This window comes from Vigna radiata, unplaced genomic scaffold, assembly GCF_000741045.1.
Source record: "Vigna radiata var. radiata cultivar VC1973A unplaced genomic scaffold, Vradiata_ver6 scaffold_215, whole genome shotgun sequence".
In the NCBI taxonomy this organism is placed as follows: Eukaryota; Viridiplantae; Streptophyta; class Magnoliopsida; order Fabales; family Fabaceae; genus Vigna; species Vigna radiata.
In genome coordinates, this window is record NW_014541783.1 from 98,842 (window position 1) to 103,485 (window position 4,644).

Sequence of the window (4,644 nt, forward strand, 5' to 3'; positions counted from 1 at the left end):
TTGACATCTCTTTATGTTTCAACTCGGGGTTTCTCAAAGATATGTAACCGACATTCTTTACATCTACTTGAACAACTTTCTTTTCAACCCTACCACTTGACATCTCTTTATGTTTCATCTCGGGGTTTCTCAAAGATAAGTAACCGACATTCTTTACATCCACTTCAACAACTTTCTTTTCAACCCTACCGCTTGACATCTCTTTATGTTTCAACTTGGGGTTTCTCAAAGATAAGTAATCAACATTCTTTACATCCACTTGAACTGCTTTCTTTTCAATCCTACCACTTGATACCTCTTCATGTTCCAACTTGGGATTTTTCAAAGATAAGTCACCGACATTCTTTACATCCACTTGAACCGCTTTCGTTTCAATTCTACCGCTTGACACCTCTTTATGTTTCAACTTGGGGTTTCTCAAAGATAAGTCATCGACATTCTTTACATCCACTTGAGTAGCTTTCTTTTCAACCCTACCACTTGACATCTCTTTATGTTTCAACTTCGAGTTTCTCAAAGACAAGTAACCGACATTCTTTACATCCACTTGAACAGCTTTCTTTTCAACCCTATCACCTGACATCTCTTTATGTTTTCATTTGGGAAATATAAAGTTGGTATAAGGGATCTCTTGAAAGAGAAGTAGATGAAATGCAAATGCAAAAGGTGAACTGATAATCATAGGTCTTAAATATTTGACGGTTCTGATTTAATTTTGCAAGAATCGCAACCAATGGAGATGCATAAAGTCAGTGTTTGAATTCACAATAGTTTTAATGCTAATGAATGTGATATGAATACAGGAATATAAAGCATTAATTCCCGTTACTGTTTCCGAAAAGATCAAAGATAGTTTATATTTTAGCAGAGAACTTCGCATGTGGTTTAGCTTATTTGGATCATGACTGCTATAGTATTATTAGTCATAGTCCTTTCAGTTTTTTAGATATAAATTTTCTATCTTGACCTACGTTTTTGGTCTAAGATTCAAGAGTGGTATCCAATGTTATTAATGGATTAAAATTGTCAGAGAATATATATGTGGCCACATTTATATTCTCCTAAAAAATAAATTTATAATGACACGTATCAAATGATCAAAACAAACGAAGAGTGCTGTTATTTGAGTTTTTTTATAATAAAAGATGACAGAGTTTTAACACCCTCAAACCCATAAAGGGGTAAAAGTAAAGTATCTACCAAATAGAGAGAATGAGCCCAAACTTATAGCAGACCCACAAACAGAAAAAGAAAAAGAAATGGAAACACGAAAACAAATAAAACAGCGGAGGAAAGTGCAGTTGCATCTCACATTGAAAAATGAAGGTCTGATATGTGGCTTTTTGTTTTCAACAGTAGAATGTAAACAGTTTTTTCAGGAACTATTATATTAAAATATGAGATGTTATATTAGAATATGAGGTGTTAGAGAATTCAATTAAAAGTTCATGAACTATCAATATATTTAGCTCTAAGTCAAAAATTGATCAAGTCCCAAGTCATGAACTTCAATCCATTTTTCCTTGACACGAAGGCAGCACCAGAGGTGNTATCAATATATTTAGCTCTAAGTCAAAAATTGATCAAGTCCCAAGTCATGAACTTCAATCCATTTTTCCTTGACACGAAGGCAGCACCAGAGGTGCCTTAAACCACAAATTTTCAGTCCACCACGAGACTCATAAGTTCTCCAAAATCTTATTCACAAAAATTAGCCACATGCAATTGGANTCGAGAGAAAAATATGAATTTGAAATGAAATCGAAATTTGTGTGGAATGGTGTCATCCTAATCCTCTCCTATATCAACAACAGAGTATAAAAAGCCCCACTCTCCCTTTATCTTGATATTCAGTCAATCTAAGAACGGTTATATAATATAAACTTAATTTTTTATATTAAATTTAACATTCTCATGTAAAACAGTAAAAAATAAATAAAAGTATAAAAACGAATACAAATATAAAACCCATGACTGAAATAATTAAAAGATAATCGTAATAATAATTTATTTAAGAAAACTATAAAAAAAAAACTTCAGAATCTGTAACACGACATTCTAATATTAGAATGGTTCTCTGTGCAAAATAAAATAACCTTTTATGATATTTATTCCTAAATTAAATAGATCCACTCTTTTTTTAAACAAAAGTATCTATGGAATTATTTATTTGGATTCGATAAAGATTGATTTTGCTCAAAAGTATTTTTATTTCAAATAAAAAATTCACAATGAAAAATTAAAGTTTTTTTTTTAAAAAATCTCGTAAAACTTGAATTTTTTAGAAGAAAATTTAAATATTTGAAAGTTTCAATGCAACACCAAAACTCATCACAATATTTACCGAAAATGCTTTAACTTCTAATATTCTTATGATTGTCAAGAAAGAATAAGATTAATTAACAATTTTTGAAATTATTAAGTAAATAAAATTAGCAAATATCAAATGAATTCATGACTTAAAATTACAATTATGATTTTTTAAAATACGATCCTTAATTACCGAATAAGAAAACAATAATTTTCTGAACGTTGTTATAATCATTACCTTTTTTTTAGTTTTGTTTTTGAATGGACCTCCAAAACGTTTCTATATATATATATATATATATATATATATATATATATATATATATATATATATATATATATATATATATTATTATTATCATTATCCTTAACTTCCCCTGCTTCACAAATCATCATAGCTAAACAATCCTCAGTAAAACTTTTGTGATATAGAACGAACATTTTCAATTACTCTTACAGTAAGTTAAGTCATAACTGCAATAAATTTTAAATTGTAATATACTATTAAACCGGATATAAGAATGTGAGATTTTGTTATTATCTGAAACACAACTATAAAGTTTCATCTCTTTAAAGGTTAACAAAAAAAAAACTAATAACAAAACAAGATAAGCCATCACCAAATTAACAAAAATAAATAAATGACATTAATTTTATTCAAACGTTTTTTCTTATCATTTATACAATTAACACTTAACATTTTTCTCTCGTACAAAAATCTGACTAGTTCAGCATAGGCATATATCAATTGTTTCTATTAATGCTTTCATTATTTGTTTGTTTAAAGTAACCAATTTGTCTTGAATTTGTATTTTTCGAAAATTAACAACACAAACATAATAAAATATATGGTTCAATTTATTCTAAAACATTTTTTTCTTTAATTTTTATAGTGTGGTCCTTCTCATTTAATATACTTATTACTTTTTTCGCTCATGTAACCAAGCTGAAAAAGATATTGATAAAATAAATTAACTTCCAAAAAGCCTAACATATAAGAATGTATTTCACAAAAATACCTATTTTGATTAAAAAAAGTAAAGATATTTTGGAAAATAAAAGTATTAATCCTAAAGAAATTCTAGATTGAAAAGATAAATCAAATAATAATTAATGGATAAACTACTAATGGTTCTGAAAAACTTAATGATCCAAAAGTTAAACATGTCCGAAAGAACATGGCCATCCAAAATCTCAAATGTACTCAATGAACCATAAATTCCAACTTGGTCTCCACCAAAACTTACTCATGAATAATGTGTACCACTCCAAGACAATCCACAAACATAGCAAAATTCATGGCCAATCTGCAAAACAAAGGAATTATCATGTAAAAAGGTCATATATTGTTTTAATTGAATTACATTTAAACCTGCATGATATATGTGTACATCATCTATTCTTTCTACGTAAATTTTACATTTTGGAGAATAAAAGTATTAATCCTAAAGAAATTCTAGATTGAAAAGACAAATCTGATAATAATCACTGAATAAACTACTAATGGTTCTGATAAACTTAATAATCCAAATATGAACATACTGAAAAGAGCAATTATAAAAATCCAAAATCTCAAAAGAACTCACTCAACTATAGATTCCAATCTTGGGGGACTCTTTCAACCTAACGACGACCTAAACACGAATAATGTCTACCAGTCCAAGACGATCCACAAGCATAGCAAAATTCATGGCCACATCTGCAAAACAAACGAACCATCATGTAAAAAGGTCATATATTGTTCTAATTGAATTACATTTAAAAAAAGAAACAATAATAAACATACATTCAAAATGCAAAAGAAAACTCTCATGAAAGAAAAAAATGATTTGACACTACTAACTATCATTTGACAATCTTTTACAAGATTAAAATGCTCCTAACCACCATTTTTCTAACATATACTCTCCATGGATCCGATCAACAAACATCAATTCAACACTCTACAAACATAGTCAAGATTCTCAAGTTCAATATCAACATAGGTATAACACGAAAAAATCGATAATCCAAATTCCTAGAAACATGTTATACTTTAATAAGATAAAAGAGTGGTTTGAAATATGTAAAACACAAACCTGCATGAAATATGTTTACATCCACTAATTTTTTCTACGTAAATTTTGCATTTTGAACATCTTCTCCAACGTTTAGTCTTTGCAAGTTTAATCACCAATGAGGCTCCGTTCTCTGCTTTCTTTCTTTTCGACCTCTGAAACTTCTCACAGTCTATTCCTGCATGCCACGAAACCTTGCACTGTGCACAAAACAGTCTATGGCAATGTGGACACTCCGATGAAGTCACAACTTCCCCTTCATCACATATCATCATAG